Here is a 22,500-nt window from a genome sequence, read left to right as displayed (position 1 = left end):
GATTTTCACAAACAAACAAGTTGTTGGCAAGTCGAACAGTAATGAAGCCAGCAGTAAAGCACCTTATTAACACATATCTATAACGATCTATAAAATGTAATTTGACTGATCTTAGTTTCCTGTTACTATTAGATATTCTGCTTTATGAAGTACAAGTGCTATATTTACTATCTGTATTCTTTACCAAGGTAATATTTAATTTCTCAGAGACGCTCTTTTATGGCTTAATTGAGTTCTCAGTTATATTTTATTTAAGTATCAGCTTTGTCTCATGTGTTTTTCCTAAAAAACGACAGTAGTCATCATCCAGTAAGAGTATAGAGCTATAGAAGAAATGTGAAGCAGCTCAAATCGCTTGAAGACTTTCGATTGCAGACTTCTTGGTTGATCTAAACTCAGTTTGAGACATTATTGAGATCACTTCAGAAAATCCAGAAGAGACATTTGAGATTACTGGGTTGTTTTCATCAGGAGAATCATCTGAGGAGCAAGAGAGTTCAGTGAAAGTCTCATTTGTGACTCATCAAAGTGGTTTCGTTGTCTAGAAGAAATGATGGATTTTCATCTGAGCACATGTGTCAAATCTGTGCAATTTCTTACTTTTGAGTGCCTTGGTGTTGATCATTTTGATTGAACAAATTAATCATTCGTTGTAGGTCTGCAGAATTTGGAGGAAAAGACTAATTGCTTTTTTTGGATTTACGATTTAAAATGTGCTTTTAAAAAATTCTAGGTTTTATTTTGCGTGTTGGCTGTGCAATTTGGGCAAAAACTTTGTAATTTTATATATATATATTCACACATATATATATATATATATATATATATATATATCACTAAATATATAATAAATTTATATAAGTGAATACAGCTATTTATAATTAAATTATAATAAATATATATATTATTATAAGTATATTTTTTATTATTATTGTTGTTGTTGTTGATATTATTCTTATTATTATTACTCAGTAAAAAAATAGAAAAATTTAAAATACAAAAAATAGAAAATATTAATATTGCAAAATTTCACTGTACATTTTTTTTTAAAGAAAAAAAATTATTATTTTTTTACATTAAATTGTCTATTCGTGATAATCGCAGTAAGCCGTAATGTGATTTCAATTAATCGTGCAGCTCTAATCCTTTGATATATTTCATAAATTTGTGATTGTTGTGTCCTGTATGTTCAACATGAGCATTAATGGCTGTATTTGATTGCTGTGGCTGGATTAGGGTTAGTTACAGTTATTTATTGCTGTTTGAGCATCTTCGGTTGGGATTCCTCCAGATAGTGAAGTTGTGTTTGCTAAACCTCTGAGGTGTGTGTGGTTTACCTCACTGTACACATACACACACACACACACAGAGAGAGAGAGAGACCTCAGGCTCAGCTTCATCCTTAAAGCCGCACAAACACTAGTGAAGGAGCTGCTTGTCTTTGGCCTTTTGTTGCAGGAGTTAGAAGAGGGTTGGAGAAGGACTTTCCTCTGGTCCTGATGGATGCGTGATTCACGGCCTGCTCTGTGTGTAAACAGAAAGCAAGAGAGCAAACATGTTTAGCAATGAGTGGAGTCACTGGAGGACAGACGTGTGTCCGGCGGAAAACTTCATGAGTCTGTACACAACACACACAACCAGCCTCTGTGTGTGTGTGTGTGTGTGTGTGTGTGTGGGACGACAGGTTTAGACAAGCCTCCCGTCAGCCTGTTAAAATGCTAATGTCCCATTTGGCTTTAGGGTTCAGACTTTCCTGATTCGGATCTTCTGCTGCCGCTGTCTGAGCTGGAAATGTGTTTAGTCAGCTAATGTTAAATGTGTTTGTGGTAGCAGTTTAATTAGCCCGTTTTATTCAGATTAATATGACTTGATCATCCTGAATCAAATTGATTTGACTGAATCAAATGTAATCAAATTAATATTATTAAATCAAACAGAATCAAATTGCTTTGACTGAATCAACTTGAATCAAATTAAGTATGATCGATTCAGCCTGAATCACATTGATATAACTGAATCAACTTAAGTCAAATGTAATCTGATTAATTCATGCTGAATCAGATTGATATACCTTAGTCAATTTGAATCAAGTTTAATATGAGTCAGTATGAATCAAGTTCAATTCAGACTGAATCAAACTGATATTACTGAATTAACATGTTTATTATGACTGATTCAGTTTGAGTCAAATTTAAATGACTATCAGTTTGAATTTAACTTAGTATGATTGATCAATTCAACTTCAAATCAAATTTATTATGATTAATTCAACTTTTATCAGATCCATATGATTAAATCATGATCATGATTAGTTCAACCTGCGTCACATTTAAATGATAAATCAGTTTGAATCCAATTTAGTATAATCAACTTAAATCTAACTGATATGACTGAATCAACTTGAATCAAATCTATATGATTGAATCAAACTGAATATGATTGATTCAGCAAGAATCAAACTGACACTGAATCAAATTGAATCTAATATCACTGAATTAATCTCACGGCACCTAAACTAACCTTTACTGTCAGATCAAGTAGAAATAAACTTTTTAAATGATTATTTCAGGTTGAACACAAGTTCAATGGGGGAAGTTGTGGCCTAATGGTTAGAGAGTCGGACTCGTAATCCAAAGGTTGTGGGTTCGAGTCTCGGGCCGGCAGGGATTGTAGGTGGGGGGAGTGAATGTCCAGCGCTCTCTCCACCCTCAATACCACGACTGAGGTGCCCTTGAGCAAGGCACTGAACCCCGAACTGCTCCCCGGGCGCCGCAGCATAAATGCTGCCCACTGCTCCGGGTGTGTGTTCACGGTGTGTGTGTGTGTTCACTGCTGTGTGTGTGCACGTTGGATGGGTTAAATGCAGAGCACGAATTCTGAGTATGGGTCACCATACTTGGCAGTATGTCACTTCACTCACTTAAGTTGAACTCTTGGCAGTATGTGTGTCATAATGTTGATGACTACAGAAAATCATTTTCACCTTCTTGTTTTTTTACAAACACAGTCTCTCACAGCTGTCTGCTAATGCTGAGTTTTGGGTTTTGAGTCCAGCTGCTTCTCGCACATGTGTTGAGCTGGTTCTGGGTGTGCCAGGTTCAGAAGACCGGTTTAATACAGATCAAACCGCCACGTCTGGCCTCAGATCCGCCGCAGCAGACACACAAGCCGCTGAGCGGTGTTTTCCAGCTCTTAATGGAGTGGAACACATCATAGACCTCATCCTTTCCTTGACAACTCTTTCAGAAATTAACCCTGTAAAACCTGACATATGAAATAATAGAAAAAATACAAAATATTTTATAAAACCTTGCATATGATTTTTGTAGGGCTGTCAGTTTAACTTAGTTATGAAAAAATTATGCAATTAAAACATTTTAACGCAGTTAACACACAGGCCCCGCCCCCAGACCTGTACGTCATCTTACATTTCATACAGTTGATAAATATTATAACTCCATCAATGCAAGTTATGTCCTAATTCAAGTTACTGGGGGCAAAAATGCTCCTGTATGAGTTTTATATCACATAAGCGATATCACACGAGTGCTGTTTGTCCCGAATGCAATTGTGATTTTATACAACAAATAGAAGTTAATATTGTGATATATTTTAAACACAATATTGTGTGTTTTTGCTCAGTTTTGCCAACACAAATATTACCTATAAAGCCACAGCAGAACTGTTGTGTGTCTGTGAGCAGCACAGAGGAGTTTAGTTTCTCAATGAATCTGCGTTTTGAACGAATCAATGATTCAAAGACTTATTCATAAAGAGCCGTTTACGAATGAATCAGCCGTTTGAATGAATCAAATGAATGAATGACTCATAAAGACATTTACTGCCACCTGCTGGCAGATTTAGTTTCTTCTTTAGAGTGTCATTTCATTTATTTAAAAATAACTAAATAACTAAATAAATAAAGGGATAGTTCACCAAAACTTGACTTGCATTATTTTGCACAACTAAAGAAGGTTCTGTATTTTGAAGACCAGTGTATTTTGGTTACCAGAGACTTTCATTTCATGAACAAAAAATACTGTGATGTTTCTCAAATCATCTTGTTGTAGCCTAAACGTTTATGTGTAATAAATGTTACGTTGAATCAAATCAAATATTTCTTTCTAAAGCTACTATTTGTAATACGATTGGATACTTTCTCATTTAACTCAAAAATAGCTTTAAATAATCTTTTGTTGGTATTTTCACAGCCAAATTATTTTGCCACTCCATGTAATTAATTAGATTCAAATTTTGAATCGACTGACAGCCCTAGTTTTTTTGTTGAGTATCATATTTGATGCATCAGGCGTTTATGGCTCATATAGTCTGATACAGAGAAAAAACAGCTCAATTTTATTCAGAGACTCAAACTGAGCAAAAATATGGAAATTTGGAGCAGATTCTGATATTCATATGATGAAATTCTGCTGCTTGTAATGTAAATCAATGAGATCTTTATAACCGAACAGCAGATAATGACATAAAATGATCTAAATATCACTCAAATTCTCCAATATGTTTTAGTAGGAGATTGCAATTTTAGTAGATAGAATGCAATGCAATGCTGATTGAGAGATAATAAACGCTCCTCAGAAGATGTGAGATGAAGATCATTCCTCCGCTGAGGAACAGAGAAAGTAAAGCTTCTGGAAACAAACGCTCCTCAAAAGATCCTGATGATCAGATTTGAGACGCACTGATTTTTCTAGAAAATGATTGATGGAGAATCAAGTAAAACTGAGCTGCTTCAGTCCAGTAAGAGTTCATCTGGAGATATGACTGCAGTTATTCTGACGCTTACTTGATCAAAATCAGTCCAGATTTGACACGAGAAGCAGCAGCTGAAGCTGGACACTTGTACAATTACACTAGAAGAGCTTTTACTGGATAAAACACTCAATCAGACGACAGAAGACATGAGGAGATTGAGTGAAACAGGTTTAACAGTGAAGTTTGATCATTTTGATTATTAGTAATTCATAAATCAAATACAATCCATTAGGTTTAGTCCTAAGAGGGAATCAATCCTCACACACTTTCACTGTCACTCTAAACCCGTCATTAACAAGCCTTCTGTTGTACATTCACATGCTATTTACTCATTTAGCACTGACCACGCGCACACACACACACGCACACACACACACACACACACACACACACACACACTCCTAGCGTGAGGCAGGAGGAAGCTGTTCCAGCGTTTGTGTTGCGTCTGCTTTGTTGCCCAGTACACAAACCTGAGCTGGAGAGAGAGACAGACAGACGGGGAGGGACTGTTCTTTGAAATGACGTGTGAAGCAGGGACACTGGTATTAAGTGCTGGGCTCCGGTGGGGGGTCTATTGTTGGCGCTCGAGGGTCCCGGTGAGCCTCATGATCTGCTGCATTCATGTGAATGTGTTCAAGCTCAGGCCTGCAGTCCAGGTCAAAGAGCTACTAATGAGCCGCCGATCCGAACCGCCCACCGCCACATGCGCCCATTTACCCAGCATGCACCTGGAATAAATAACCTGTAGAATTTACTTTAAAAAATCTTGTTATTTAAACACATTTTAAATGTGTTACTGCTCTGTACAATTTACTTATTATTGAACTTCACATTCATAAAGAAATATTACATAATTGAATTTAATTTCACTTATAGAATTAAGTCAAATCTGCTTACCAAAGTTAAGGAAATTTAACAGAAAATAATTAACTTTAGCTTGGCCAGTCATTTGAGCTTACTTGGCAATACTCTGTTTTTACTTAATATGGCTCCTAATTAAACCAGGCTTTTAAAGTGTATATTACTTAGAAACTTTAAGTAAATAATAGACATCATGTAGACATCTACTTGCATAATTAGTGACTTGGCACTCATCCGAACACAGAGACTTCAATATTTGGTACACAACACTCATTCTGTGGTTCATTTTTGAGTATGAATGTGTCATTTTGAGTAGAAAATGAATTCCAGATGTAACAAAATCACAAGTTACTAAACTTAACAATAAAAGCAATGAGAAAACAGGGTAAATGCAACTGGAAAACAGGAAAAAAATCAACCTTATTAATTATTCATACCCCAGTGCATGATGGGAACACCAGTATCAGAAAAGCTGAGTAGGTTTTACTTAATATTATAATGTTATATTTACACTTTAACTTTTACAAGCTTAAATTGAGTACCAATATAGAATTTACTTAGTTTTTTTTTTTTTTTAATGATTGCCTGAGGTAACTTTTTCATGACTTTTGTTTTTCTGTAGTATTTACCACGCCACAGAATCCTTTTTATCAGTGTACACCTACTGCGCTTCATGCTGTGGAGGCTGTTATTCAATGCATTAAAATAGGAACTTTTTTGATGCACAAATATAATGATCTCCTTCTGAAGCATCTTCTTTTGAAATATAAAAGCATTTATACTGTGTGAGAAAAACATTATGTGTAATATTATATACAGCTGTGCAAAAAATTAAGAGACCTCTTGAAAATTCACTGTAAATGTACTATATTTACTTGGTATGGGTTTGAGCAAAATGTTCATATTTATTTTTTATTCTATAAAGGTCTGATAACATTTCTTTCAAATTTCAAATAACAAAATATTTAAATAATTTTAAAAAAATCATTTAGAGCATTTTTTTTCACAGAAAATGACAATTGGTCAAAATAACCAATGTTTTTCCATATCTGTATATATAACATAATATTTTTTTTTAAATAATTAATTAATTAGTTGTCATTGTGCCAAAGCAAAAATAAATAATATATAAAATAATATCTAAAACACATTATTTATTCCAAATTGTTATTATTGCAAATGTTCAATTCAGTTCAGTTTGTCAATTTGCCCTTTTCAAAATAAATTCTGGTCCGAAATATTTTATTTCATTTCTAATATTTTTTCCTCTGTAATTTTCTGCAGATTTTCCCAGTTTTAAAAAACCTTGCTTTGAAACTGCTTTCTGAATTGACTCAAATTGTTTTATGGTTATAGACATGGTTGACCATTCTAGTTGTGTTTTTCACTGGCTAATGGATGATATATAAATATATATTATATATACAATTCCATAATAGCAATGACTGCAAAAGAGGCATACACAAAATTACTGAAAATAAAATAACACTGTTTTTGCATTATAATTACTCAGAATTCACTAGAAATAATTAGAAAACAATCATTGGCTGAAACTGTTCATCCCAAATGTATAATGACCTAAACAAAATTGTTGAAACTATGTTTAGTTTAAATAATATTTGCACAAGATCCACCCAAAAAATACAGAAAATGAATGTGCATTATTGTTGTAATAATAGATTTGGTGCAAATGCACTGAACACAGATGTGAGTGGATCAGTCGGTCTTATTGATTTGGTCGTCTCATTAGTGATAAGACTCTGGTCGGTGGTGTTGATGGTGACCTAACCTGTGCGGCGTTAGTGATATCAGGACATTGGCACTGAAGCGTGTGTGTGTTTGAGCGAGCGATTGTATGAGTGTACACGAGCATATTTGCACAGCGTTATCCTGCTTGTGCGAGGCCAACAGAAGTGAGGCGATTGCCAACAGTGGAAGTCCATAAAAACATGCTGCTGACAAAGCGTGAGCAAACACTGTGATTTACTCAGGATTTCCCAACAAACACTTCAGGAGAGGATCCAGAGTGAATGAGAGGGACTGAAGAACCCTTGGCGCTCCTCAGCGCTGACCCCGGGTCAGACGCACCGTTTACAGCTGGACGCCGCTGGGCTGTTGTGACTGATTCTAGAACAGTTTTGTCATGGGCATCATAAAATAAAACCTAGATGGCAGTTGAAAGTTATTATTCATCATGTATGATATAATAATGGAATTTTTCTTTTTTTTCACATTTGTGTGTGTTCATTTGTAGCGACAGACTGAAATATAATGGCCTAGACTCTATTTGGTTTGTGAACCTTTTTTAAAATATTTTTATTTTGAGTAAATATTGTGTAAAATTACTGTCACAAATATGTGCACAACTCATTTGCAAAAAGCAATCATATATGCATGAACTGAAAAAAAGTATCACTCGAATGCAATATTGCTTTGGATATTTATTTTTATTATATATATTCCATATAAAACAATGTTTAGACCTTCTATACAAATTCATTTGTTTCATTAATTAAATAATTAATTAATAATTCAATTTAAATAATTTGTTGTCATTGTACAGTATCACAGCCAAATTAAATTTAAATAATATCTGAAAAATAATTATTAATAATGCATTTCTTCAGTGCGGTTCGTTTGTATAGAAATAAATTCTGGTCCAAAGCAACCTATTATTTCTCTCTGAAATTTTCTGTTGAATATTATGTAAAATTACTGACCATAAATATGTGCATTGCTTATTTGCATAGAGCCGTCAACTATTCATGAACTGAAAAAATGCATGAATGCAATATCTGCCAAATGCATAAATGCGTAAAAGAAAATTATAGCATTTATTATGAAGCATGCTACTTCAGTAATTATAGATCGCTGAGCCAATGCAAAGAATTAATCAAAAACGATTCAGTTTTGACTGACACAGAGAGAGCGTTTCTATCAGGTTTGTTATCAGCTTGTTTCCAGCTGGATATCTGCACTGATTGAGACTGTATGGAGAAACATCACAATAGAGCAGAAATCTAAAGCTCCGGAGCAAACAGAAGCAGATTATAGGAGCATCTCCTCTTTCTTCTCCACTTGGCCATTAGTAACAGCTTAAACCTTACAAATGCTGCTCAAACTCTGAAAAACTGGCACATTACTAACTCTTCCAGTTTATCCGATTTTTTAAATCAAATTTAACATGATTGATTCAGCCTGAATCAAACTGAGGTGACCAAATCAATTCCAATTTAGTGTAATCAATTTAACCTGAATTTATTGAATTGAATAAGTTAATTGAATCAGTTTAAATCAAATTAAATATTATCAAAATAAATGTATTATGACTGAATCTGCATTACAATAAAACGACTGAATAAATTTGAATAAAGTATAGTATGATTGATTCAGCCGGAATCAAACTGACATGACTGAATCAAATCTAATATAATTGAGTCAAATCGCATGACAAAATCAAATTAACTTGACTGAATCAACTTTAATCTGATCAGTTCAGCCGGAATCAAATGTATATGACCGAATCCGTTTGATTCAAATGTGGTATTTACACTGATTGAGCAGACTCTGCTGGATGTTGATTGGTGTTTGTGACGGGTAAAGCAGACAGACGTACAGTGTGAAGGTGAGACAGGAGGGTTAGGGGTGAGACGGATGATTAGAATTCATCCCACGCTGCAACAAAAGGAGGAATGAAAGAGAGAGAATGCAGTGAAGGGATTGAACGGCTCCCTCTAAATCACGGCCTTTGACTCACGGCACAATCGCAGGAGAGAGGAGGGGCGAGCGCCACACGCAACACACAGAGAGAGAGAGAGAGAGAGCGTTTATTATTCCGCAGGCTCTCCTCTCCGAGCAGCTCGGCCAGTTTGAACAGGAGGTCAACAATTGATTCAATTACAAGACAAACTTCCCAAGAGCCCTACAGCCGGCGACTCGAGAGCTCTCGCTCGCTCGCTTTTCTCTCCTGCTCTTATCTGTAAATGCTGGCGCTCCTCAGGTAGGAGAGAGTTTAACCTCCTCCGGCTCTTTGTGCGCTAATGAATGAGGAAATAGCGGATGACCCTTTGGGATCGGGTGGCAGGAACCTGTTTTTTGGGGTGACCCTCTTTAAATCCTGAGAGAGAGATACGTGGGAACGGTACTGATGAGCTCAGTGCTGCAAATCTTCATCAGACACGTGCAGAAGATTTTACAACTGGTTGCTAGGGTGTTCTGAGTGGTTGCTATGGAATTGGGCAGTAAATTTGCATTTGTAGTGACTCAAAACTAATAAATAAAGAATTTAAGAAGGCCTCGTCCAAATTGCACGCATCTTTGTGAACTTTTACACCACAACAGCATTCTTCAATGATGCATCTTATTTTATATAAAGTATAGTTTATTAATATTTTGAATTGTTTTGATTTTTAGATTTTCTGGTTTTATTTTTCATTTTAAAGTTTTAGTACTTTTTAATCATTTTGTTGGGTGCGTAATATGTCTGTGTATTATCATAAATTTGATTTCAGTTGTACTTTTAGTTATTTAATTTCATCAAGATTAACTAAATTAAAAATAAATGTTGCCTTGGTAACTAGCTGCAATCATTTTTTTAAATATTTGTTTTGTTTTTTCATATAACTATAATAACCCTGACGAACTATTTTCAGAGCATAATGAAAGTTTTTGCGAATAGTTTTGGTGCAAAATATTTATATATATATTTTTTTTTTCTTAATTTTTATGAGTTTCACGGAAATAAATTATAGAATAATAATGAAAATTAACTCAATGAAAAGGAAACCTACGTGAATAAATAAATAAATGAATAATATAAACATTGTATTATTGTATTATAAAGCTGGCCTAACAGCACAATGTTGGAAATATGAATTGCAGTTTCGCAAATATTTTATTTTGTGTTGTTTAGTTGCCTCAGACTGAACAGGTCTGAACACTATTTATTGTGATTTGAAGATGAAATGCTTGTGTATTTACTGTAATAGTCATTTCTCTTCAGATACATTTAACTAAAACTATTTCTTGTCCTTCATCTGCGTCAGGTGGATGTGTGTGAGCATTTCATGTGGAGTGATTGTTTTCTGTGGAATCAGATATAAATCAGAGACACATGAGGATGATGAAGATCTGCTGATGTTCCTCTCGTCATTCTGATCATGATTGAACACTGAGCAAGACTCAGAGCAGCACTAGAGGATCTGCTCTCTTTGTATGTATATAGTATATATATGCGTGCGTGTGTGTGTGTGTGCATGTTTTTGTGCCAAACGAGGACATAAATTTGTATAATGACATGGTAGTTGACACAGGTATTACAAGGAGAGGTGCTTTATGAGGACATTTTCAGTGTCCCCATAGTTTAAAAGGCTTGTAAATCATACAGAATGAGTTTTTTTTTTTAAGTAAAAATGCACAGTCTCCTGTGAGGGCTAAGTTTAGGTGTAGGGTTGGTGTAGCGATAGAACATATGGTCTGTACCGTATAAAAACCATTACGTGTGTGTGTGTGTGTGTGTGTGTGTGTGTGTGTGTGTGTGGTGGTTGAGTGGAGCTGGAGGGCGTCTCAATGCCACACACAGTCAGGCTCACACACTCACGCTGCTGCCAACTTCCTGCTCCCACATTTTTTCCATCTCATGTTCAGCTCTGAGCCTCCTTTTTTTCTTTAGATCACTTGAAGTTTTCTTTTCTTTGGATTCTCTCTCTCTTTTTCTGTCTGTCTGAGAATGTTCTGACTCAGAAGCTTCACCAGTCTGGACTGCGTTTCCCAAACACATCACAAGCTTTAGTTGATCGTAGCTCCATTAGTGGCAATGAGTGTATGATCAGCTTAGGCTTACGATGCTTTTGGGAAACAGCCCTGGAGAAATCAAGCTTTACCTTGACAAAAAACATTATTAATGATTAATACTTTCTTTCTCTCTCTCTCTCTCTCTCTCTCTCTCTATATATATATATGTATATGGTTACAAATATTTGTTATTTTAGTATGATTTATTTACTATATAGTTTTTATTAATATTTTGAAATAGCTTTTACTTTTTGTATTTTCAGTTTTCATTTTAATCTTGTGCTTTTGTGTTATTAAATTTTTTCCTCAATAAATCATATTTATTTTATATATTTATTTATATAAATATTATATTGATAAAAATTATTATATAATAATTATATATAATTATATAAAATTATAAATAGTGTAAATTTATTTAATGTTTTTAAGTAGGTTTAGTTTAGTTTGGTTTTATTTCAGTTAGTAAAACTTATATCAGTGGTTATTATAATATTTATGTTTATATTTTATTTCAGTTTAATTTAAATTTCAAAAATGTTTCTTATAAGTTTTAGTTTTAGTTAATGACAGCACTTTATATATTATTTATATTTATTTATGGATAATATTTATATTATTATTTATTATGTTTTATTTCTTTATAAATCATATTTCTTTATAAATGCATATTTTAATATTATTTACAAATAATATGTATTATTAATTTTTTTTTTATGAATTTATCTCTCTACCCCAAAAGAGCATAATAGTGGACTGTTATTGTCGGCACCAATAAACCTGTGACTGGTGTTTGTTTTCCTCGAGCCGAGGCTCTTCTGAAGTCTTTATGTAGATGTGAGGCTGTTATCTGCTATTGGGTGTTGAGAGCTGTTTGGCAGCCTGTGTGTGTGTGTGTGTGTGTGTGTGTGTGTGTGTGTAATATGATCGGTGAATCGTTGAGGAACAGGCCACACACACGCAGGAATATGGTAGTAGAACAGCTAACACTCATTTAGTTCTCATCTCTCTGTCTCTCAGTGAGTTGATGTGCTCATTTGTTAGTGTTTAGTTATGTAAATGGCCCTCGATGACGGAGCTGTTGTGTGAGTGGCTCGGTTTAGAGCTCCCGGGATCCGTATAGTGAGGAAACAAAAGCTTTTTCTCCGCCTGAAAGAAGGAGCTGAAGTGTGGCGAACAAATGAATGTTCCTGTTGATGAGAGATCGCTCGGTCCGTCATAGTTTACACGTTCCTATGCAAATATTTCAGAAAATTTGTCGTCAGACTCTGTGTGGATAGTTTCTGGAATGATTTCATGTGGTTTAATCACATCAGGTTTTGTAAGAACAGGTCTGAATGCTGTTACTGTAATCTTATAGTCTACAGTAGCACACTGACAGTAGTGAAATATTCATTTTCATTTAGTGTCTGAAATCTGACTAATGCAATTGCACTTCAACTACAAATATTTTATGAAAATGTTAAAAAAAACTAAACATTAAAATGGGTTATATTTTTTATCACAAAAAAAAAAAAATATATATATATATATATATTTAAAATATATTATTTAATTTAATTCACTGTTTGTTTGTTTAAAATTACTGATGTCCATTTATAATCTGCAATAACACACTGACAGTAGTGAAATATTAATTTTAATTTTAATTTAGTGTCTGAAATCCAATGCAACTGCACTTCAACTACAAATGTTTTATGAAGATGGAAAAAAAATTAAACATTAAAATGGGTGTGTGTGTATATAGATGTTTATTTATTTAGTTTTTTTAAGTTTATGTCAAGTGTTTGGTAAGTGTAATTAGTTACATTCAGGACTATTTAATTGATGTAAACATGGTAAAATATGTGTGTGTGTGTGTGTGTGTGTGTGTGTGTGTGTGTGTGTGTGTGTGTGTATATAATGAATGACAAAACTGTAATAATATAAACATTTGTCATGTATTACATGCTTGTAATACATGACAAATGTTTATATTATTACAGTTTTGTCACCATTGCTGAAGTGATAGAACTGTGAAGTTTACAAAAACCAAACAGGGTGTGTATGTGAAATGATTTTCAGAAATGTAAGGAATTAACATCTCAGAGATCTGTGAGTCATATAATCAGTGTTTGTTACGGTGAGAGATGTTCGGCTTGGGTCCAGTCACACTGAACACTGAACAGACTCTCTCTCACACACACACACACACACACACACACACACGTCCTTACAGATGATTTACACATGCGTATAAACACTCAGTATGACTTTATCGCAGAGCAATGAATGAGTTCTGACCCAACAGGACCACACAACGAGCCCGTCCGCACGCGCAGATACTGCCGGATCTTCATCAGTCGCACCACTTTCCTTCAGCACTTTTTAATCATTTCATCAACTGCTGTCGTCTTATTCAGTGCCTTTATCAAACCGGACTAACTTCTGCTACTAAAATGTTTTTGTGCTTCTTTCTTTACTATAAATGACACTTGGTATTTTGTATCTAATGAGTGAAATTCTCACACTCTGTGTATGTATATTTTTGTAATCTTGTATAATAATCAGTATTGTGGGTCTGTGTAAACAGCTCATGTGTGTTTGTGTTGTTGTAGTTGTGTAGAGTCAGTAGTCGTGTATATATGATGATCGGCTGGTCTCCTGTGGAGTTTCTTCAGTCATGAAGTTCTGAAGGATTCCTGGTGTTCATGTTTCCAGTAACTGCTGTGATTGCTGCGTGTTTGTTTACAGTAAGAGTTCGCAGCCGTTTAAAAACTAGATTGACATTTCCTCAAGATGAAAGTAATGCTTGCATGGAAATCTCGTTGCCATGATGTGTTGTGGGTGGTTGCCAAGGTGTTGCTATACAACTGTGAGTGGTTGCTATGTAGCTGTGAGTAGTTGCCAGGTTGTTTGTATGCAGCAGTATTTGGTGTTGCTATGATGCTATAAGTGGTTGCCAAGGTGTTGCTATGTAGCTGTGGGTGGTTGCTAAGGATGGTGCTTGTTTACAGTATAGGGTCCCCATCACTAAACTGGGGCATTAGGACCCGCACAGACCACAGGATGAGCACCCCCTACTGGTTTCACTAGCACCTCTTCCAGCAGCAACCTGTTTTTTCCAGGAGGTCTCCCATCCAGGTACTGACCAGCTCAACCCTGCTTAGCTTCAGTGGGCAACCAGTCTTGGGCTGCATGGTGATATGGCTGCCGGTCATATGCAGCTGCGGGTGGTTGACTTGCCAGGGTGTTGCTATGCAGCTATGAGTGGTTGCCAGGGTGTTGCTATGCAGCTATGGGTAGTTGCCATGGTGTTGCTATGCAGCTTTGAGCGGTTACCAGGGTGTTGCTATGCAGCTATGGGTAATTGCCATGGTGTTGCTGCTATTCAGCTATGAGTGGTTGCCAGGATGTTGCTATTTAGATTTCGGACATACATGGAAAACAAAACAAAAATACCAATTAGTCGTTTTTGCAGCTAAGGTGTTCTGGGTGGTTGTCAGGGTGTTATGGGTGGGCTAGTACTAGTCATGACTGACTTTACCGGCACTGGAAAACTTAGACACACACACACCAGTAGGGCCGCTCACGGTGATTATGGATATTTTGTCTATTTTACACATAATTTTTGTGGTCACAGGAACTCTGCTGCTATTATGAGGCTTTAGACATGCTATTCTGGGCCAGATTTGTCATAGAGGAAGAGAGAGAGAGAGAGAGAGAGAGAGAGAGTGTGTGTGTGTGTGTGTGTGTGTGAAGGTAAGTAAGCACAAGTGTGTTCAGCAGCTGTGAGTCTGTTGGTGAAGCCGCTTTACTTCTTCAGCCAGAAGAAAAGACGAGCTGATTTTGGGTACAGTCATGTGTAAATGAGGAGAAGGAGAGCAGACGGAGGTGTGAGGTTTGGGGAAACCACAGGTATGAACATCACAGGAGACAGATTGAAAAAGAAGACGCCCTTTTCACTGAAGTTTCCTTTAAACAGTTTACGGTTGCCATGACGATTTAATTCCAAAAGAATCTTTCTTGCAACATTCGCTACAACAATCTGGCATTCATGCACTTAAATAATGCTTTTGTGAGAAATTAACTCACTCACGCCACATATTTCAACTTTCTGTCTATCTCAGGTCAAATCAACTCACTTTTATTATTTATATAGCGATTTATACCATACAGATTATTTCAAAGCAGCTTCACAAAAATAAACAGGAAAATAAGTGTTATAAAATTCATCAGTTATGAAATGACTTCAGCTGTAAAGCAGCTCTACAGAAGAAAATTCAGCTCAATGTTGATTTAATTCAGTTCAATATAAATGTCAGTGTTCCAAAACTAAAAGGCATGTGTTATTATAGGATTGTTGAGATACAATTATAGTTTTTATTAATATTTTGGATCTGTTTTCATATATTGCGTTTTCATTTTAATTTGAGTTAAAAGTTTTATAATTGGTGTGTTTAGTCATTTAATTTTTTTGTATTTCTCTCTCTCTCTCTATCCATAAATATATATCTATATATATATATATATATATATATATATAATTGCACTTCAACTACAAATATTTTATGAAAATGTAAAAAAACTAAACATTAAAATGGGTTATGTTTTTTATCACTAAAAAAAAAAAAAAAATATATATATATATATATATATATATATATATATATATATATATATATATATATATTTAAAATATATTATTTAATTTAATTCACTGTTTGTTTGTTTAAAATGACTGATGTCCATTTATAATCTGCAATAACACACTGACAGTAGTGAAATATTAATTTTAATTTTAATTTTAATCTATCTATATATATATATATATATATATATATATAGATATATATAGATATATTTATTTATTTTTTTTGCAGTTTTTCCTTTTTTGCAGTTTTATTTAGTTTACATCGAGTTAAACAAAATTTAAAGTTATGTATTAATTCTTTAATAACAATGTTGTTGGCAAATAGCTGAAGTAAGATTTTAATGTATTACAGTTCATGTTTACTTTTATTTTGATTTGATTTATTAGACAAAAAGTAGTTAAATGCACTCATTTGTCAAGGATAACACAAAGTTAAAAACTTTTTTCCATTGTCCTTGATGTTATTTTATTTTAAGTAACAATGGTTTAAATGCTGCGGTAATATCAAAAAAACTGTTCATCGCTGGTGGAGTTTATGTTTGTGAAGTGTCGACCGTTCTTTCTGCCGCGGGAGTTCACGGTCATTGTTATTGTTGCAGTTTACATCCCCCCGTGTGCAAACGCTAAGGACGCGCTTCGTGAACTGTATAGCACCATCAGTGAACAACAAACAAGTAACCCTGACGGCTTTTTCATCATAGCCGGTGACTTCAACCACGCAAACTTAAAGACAGTTTTGCAAAAGTTCTACCAACATGTGAACTTTGCAACAAGGGGAAACAAAACATTGGACTTTGTTTACACAACAGTAAAGAACGCTTACAAGGCTGTACCCTGCCGCCACCTCGGGTACTCAGACCACATCACTGTTATGCTAATCCCAGCATACAGACCACTTCTCAAACTCGCCAAACTGGTTCAAAAGCAGATCACAGTATGGCCAGACAATGCCACCTCAGCACTGCAGGACTGCTTCCAGGACACAGACTGGAACATGTTTAAAGAGGCAGCCACCTACAACAACCACACAGACCTGCATGAGTACACTGAAACTGTGACTGCTTACATCAAAAAGTGCACTGATGATGTGACAGTCACCAAGACCATCACCACACGTGCCAACCAGAAGCCATGGATGACAGCAGAGGTTCATGGGCTGCTAAAGACCAGAGATGAAGCATTCAGATCAGGAGATAAAGCAGCCCTCAAAACAGCAAGAGCCAGTCTGTCCCGTGGCATCAAAAATGCAAAACGGTCATACGCTCAAAAAATCAACAATCACTTCACAGACAGCAGAGACACACGGAGCCAGTGGCAAGCCATTCAGACCATCACTGACTACAAGCCCCCGCCACAGGCCTGTGATGAGGACACATCCCTCCCCGATGCACTCAACCACTTTTATTCAAGGTTTTAAATGCAGAATGACACACCTGCACAAAAACTGCCCACACCTCCCAACGACCGGGCGCTCTGTCTGTCTCCAGCCGACGTAAGGAAGACCCTATCTAGGATTAACCCACGCAAGGCTGCGGGACCTGACAACATACCTGGCCGTGTTCTGAGAGACTGTGCTGCACAGCTGACAGATGTCCTAACAGATATCTTCAACACCTCGCTGAGCCAGGCAGTCGTCCCCACGTGTTTCAAATCCACAACAATCATACCGGTACCAAAGAAATCACCTGTGTCCTGTCTCAATGACTACCGTCCCATAGCACTGACTCCAATCATGATGAAGTGCTTTGAGAGGTTAGTCATGCACAACATCAAAACCAGCCTCCCCAACACACTCGACCTGCTCCATACCATCCAAACCGCTCTACGGACGATGCAATTTCCTCCACCCTCCACCTGGCTCTTACCCACCTAGAAAATAAAGACTCCTATGTTAGAATGCTGTTCATTGACTTCAGCTCGGCATTCAACACAATAATCCCACAACAGCTCATAAATAAACTAAACCTGCTGGGCCTTAACAATTCCCTGTGTAATTGGATCCTGGACTTTCTAACCGGAAGACCTCAGTCAGTCCGTGTCGTCCACAACACCTCGAGCACTACCACACTGAGCACAGGTGCCCCACAAGGCTGTGTGCTCAGCCCGCTGCTCTTCACACTGCTGACCCACGACTGCACTGCCAAGTTCAGCTCCAACCACATCATCAAGTTTGCTGATGACACAACAGTGGTAGGTCTCATCAGCAACAACGATGAAATGCACTACAGAGAGGAAGTGGCACAGCTGGCTGAATGGTGTGGCACAAACAATCTGTCCCTCAATGTGGAGAAGACAAAGGAGGTTGTGATGGACTTCAGGAGAAACTCCGTTGACCACCCCCCACTGACCATCGACAGCTCGACTGTGGAGAGAGTCAGCAGCACTAAATTCCTGGGGGTGCACATCACAGAGTATCTCACCTGGACCACCAACACCATGTCACTCTCCAAAAAGGCACAACAGCGCCTACACTTTCTCTGCCGGCTGAAAAGAGCACGTCTCCCTCCACCCATCCTCACCACATTCTACAGAGGCACCATTGAGAGTGTGCTGACCAGCTGCATCACTGTCTGGTACGGGAACTGCAGTGCTGCTGACCGCAAGACCCTCCAGCGGACAGTGAACACAGCTGCAAAGATCATTGGTGCCCCGCTCCCCTCCATCCTGGACATTTTCCTTACACGAAAATGTAATGTAAATGTAAATTTGCTCCAGCAAAACCAACAGCATCGTGAAGGACTCCACCCATCCCTCCCACAGTCTCTTCCAGCTCCTACCATCAGGAAGACAGTACCGGAGCATCAGAGCCCGCTCCGCCAGACTGCTCAACAGCTTTTTCCCCCAGGCTGTGAGAGCCCTGAACTCAAATCACCCCGCCCCCCTCTGAAACCCCATGCAAACCCCTACCTGCTGAAACATGGACTTTTTTATCTTCTATTATACTTATAGTTAAATCTGTCAGTAGGTTAGTTGTGTATAAGTTTATAGTGTTTTTTACTTCACTGTTGTCATTGATGTCTATATTTATGTAGCACCGTGGTCCTGTGAGGCACGACATTTCGTTGCACTGTATGTCCCCACATGTAGCAGAATGACAATAAAGCTCAACTTCAACTTGAACTTGAAATGGTTGTAATTTGAGTTTCATTTTTAGTTATCTATAATAACCCTGTTGTGAACAGGGTCAAAAGATAAATAAATCAGACTGATTATTTGCATTTTAATGAGCTGGTGTTTGAGTTAACTAGTTGTAGGGTTAGTAAACGGGTTGTTGTGGCTCTGAGGGAATAACCGAGTGAATTTGTTGAGGGGCGTTTGAGTCGGGTTATGAAAACAAAGCCAGAGCTGAAAAACAAAGTTTACCATTGAAGAAAAACAACGATATTGAGAGAGACGGAGGGCAAGAACGGAGGTGGAATCTGGCTGTGGTTGGTCCGATCCCAAACCCGGCCCATTCCTCTCGTTTTGGGCCACATCAGGAACGGCTGGCTACATTAGAGCTGCCATTATCCTCTCCAAGTCATAACAGCCAGAACACCCACCTCGACAGAGAGGAGGAGGATCCGCAGGGAGAGAGAGAGAGGGGGATGGGAGGAGAGCGAGAGAGACCAGCAGCCAACAGAGAGAGAGAGGAAAGCTGTTGCAGATGAGGGCGTTTGAGACTCTATCAACTTTTACACCCTTTTACAGTCTGTCTGCTGAAAGATGCCAACAGATTTTACACTCAACATCACAGAAAAGATTCACCACCAAAACTAGCAATCGGTCAGATTTTAAGAAGTATCTTCTGCTCACCAGAGCTGTATTTATTTGATCAGAAATACAGTAAAAACTGTGAAATATTATTGTAATTTAAAACAGCTGTTTTCTATGTGAATATCTGTTAAACTGTCATTTATTTCTGTGATCAAAGCTGTATTTTCAGCATCATTACTCCAGTCTTCAGTGTCACATGATCTTCAGAAATCATTCTAATATGCTGCTCAAGAAACATTTCTGATTATTATCAATGTTGAGAACATGAATATTTTTGTGGAAACCGTGATACGTTTTATTTTTCAGGACTCACAGATGAATAGAGAGTTCAAAAGAGCAGCATTTATTTGAAATAGAAACCTTTTCTAACATTATAAATGTCTTTACTGACAATTTAATGCAGCCTTGATTAAAGGTGGGGTATGTAATTCTCAAAAACGAGTCGGGGCCGAGTATCAAAACAAATTTGTAGCCAATCAGCAGTAAGGGCGCGATGTAGACAGCATCACTGATTATAATGACTTCTATAGTATTTTGTCGCGTCCGGTGTAGACACGTTGTAACATTGGTTTTGCTTTGTTTCACAGAACTAATCGTTCCCTGGGTTGCGTCCGTATGTGTGGGGCGGAGCTATCAAAATAGGGGCGAGACCCTTTTGGGGTAGGGGCGTGTTTGTTTTGGTGATTTCAAATATCAACATTGGCTTCCAGAAATCCCACCTTTAATATAAGTATTAATTTCTTTACTGCCTCAAACTGAGTTTTGTCACTTGTTGGGTTTTTATTTCTGTGTTGTTGTTCTGTGTAGCCCTGCCCATCGTGAAATCTCCGGGGTTCGTACAAGGTGCTTAAATTGCTTGAAGTACTTGATTTTGACTTTTTGAAATTTAAGTCCTGGAAAACCCTTGAAAACAGCTTAACGTGGGTTGCTTAACGTTCATCTGGGAAAACAGTGTGTGTTATCTGTGTAAAATGAATCATTTACAAACCTATGCCAACACAGGAGAATACATCAACATATGTCTAAACATGCGATTTGTTGTACATCGCGATTTCAAAATAATTTACGGATTTAAACGTCATTGAATAACGCTTGAAAATGAAACATTGGCGCCCTCTGCTGGAATTTGTTATAATACATAATGTACTTAAGTTGGCATATTCATATTATATATAGGCAATTAGGCATATTACATTATGCATTTTAACAGTTTTGTTCAATAAAACCATGCAATTACTTGGATTTGATACTTTATTTGAACCAATTATGATTGCCTCATCGTTAGTTTATATATAAATATAGTCATATTAAAGCCTCTTTTTCACTTAGTTTTATTTTTATTACTAAAAATGATCAGATTACTCAATTGTCAAAATAATCAGTAGATTTCTTGATTACCAAAATAATTGTTAGTTATGGCCCTAGATCAGTTAAAGCATTTCAAAATACAACTGCATTGTTTTGTGATTAAAAGACAAATGTTTTGCAATTGAAAATTTCTTAAAAATAGTATTAAAATATTCTCTCATTCTAGTGAACCAAGTCTCTGTCACACCCCTAGCGTCTACAAGCATGATATAGCTCATATTTTTCCAAGTGTATGATATAGCTTTTATTCTTCAGGTCAATCATGTATTCATAAAATAATAGGAAAATGTACTTTGCCATAGTATAGTTTTAAATGTTAAAGTGGCCATAGTCACTGCATGCTTTGCTTGCGCTGCACTTATTTTGTACCATTGTTTTATTAGTTTATGTATTATAATTTGAAAGATAATAACAGTATTGTTTGATAAGTGAGATCTCTGATTTTAGTCCTTGAAAAACAAAAAAAAATTGTGTCAACCTGTCAAACAGGTAAAATATATTTTTATTTCATATATATAATGACTTGTACAGACACTATATGGACAAAAGTGTTGGACACCCCCTTCTTTAGAACAGAAGAAGACACGTCCAAAACTGTGGCAACAGAGATGGAAATACAGTTTTTAAATACATTAATTATGTTTCCATCTTTGTTGCCACAGTTTTGGAAGTGCCTTCTTCTGTTCTAAAGAAGGGGGTGTCCAACACTTTTGTCCATATAGTGTATGTGCAAGTCATTATATATATGAAATAAAAATATATTTTACCTGTTTGACAGGTTATTTTTTAGCTGACTGATGGTCACACAGTGACATTTTTGTCCTTCTTCATAACTGTGATTCCCATTGAGGTCTGACAGGTGTGTGTCCATATGTGCTGCGTGTGTGTGTGTGTGTGTGTGTGTGTGTGTGTGTGTGTGTGTGTAGACCTCCCTCATGGTATTTATTGGGTTTGGCAGCTGTGGCTTCATACAAGATCTCTATTTAGCGCCTGAAACTCATTAGCACACATTACCAGATATACACCTACACACACACATATGCTTGCATGACAGTGTGTGTATTGCATATCCATGTATGTGTCTAGAAAAATGTCCTTTACATAAAGTGCTATGTTGGTACTCAAACCATGTTGTTTTAATATGCTCCTACTGACTTTAATGAAAGGTGCATGATGAAAGCACACAGTATTATGAAGCTCAGTGTGCAGGAGCTGTACTGTGTGTGTTTTATCAGCTCTAACGCTGTCATGTGTGTGTGTGTGTGTGTGTGTGTGTGTGTGTGTGTTCCTGTAGAGGTCTGTGGCTGTAGCGGGTG

General features: G+C 36.6%; 1 protein-coding gene across 1 annotated transcript in view; it reads left to right on the top strand.

Annotated features, from left to right (window-relative positions):
• LOC306845024 (zinc finger protein GLI1-like) overlaps positions 1-22,500 on the top strand; it is a 56,695-nt gene that overhangs the window by 16,436 nt on the left and 17,759 nt on the right. Inside the window, exon 2 of the mRNA XM_079377522.1 lies at positions 22,479-22,500. This exon is cut by the window's right edge and continues 82 nt beyond it. The gene's annotated coding sequence lies outside the window, so the exon portion shown is untranslated. The remainder of the gene's footprint in view (positions 1-22,478) is intronic.

The sequence above is a fragment of the Barbus barbus genome (genome assembly GCF_936440315.1).
Source record: "Barbus barbus genome assembly, chromosome: 25".
NCBI lineage: Eukaryota > Metazoa > Chordata > Actinopteri > Cypriniformes > Cyprinidae > Barbus > Barbus barbus.
This window is presented reverse-complemented; position numbering and strand designations above follow the sequence as displayed.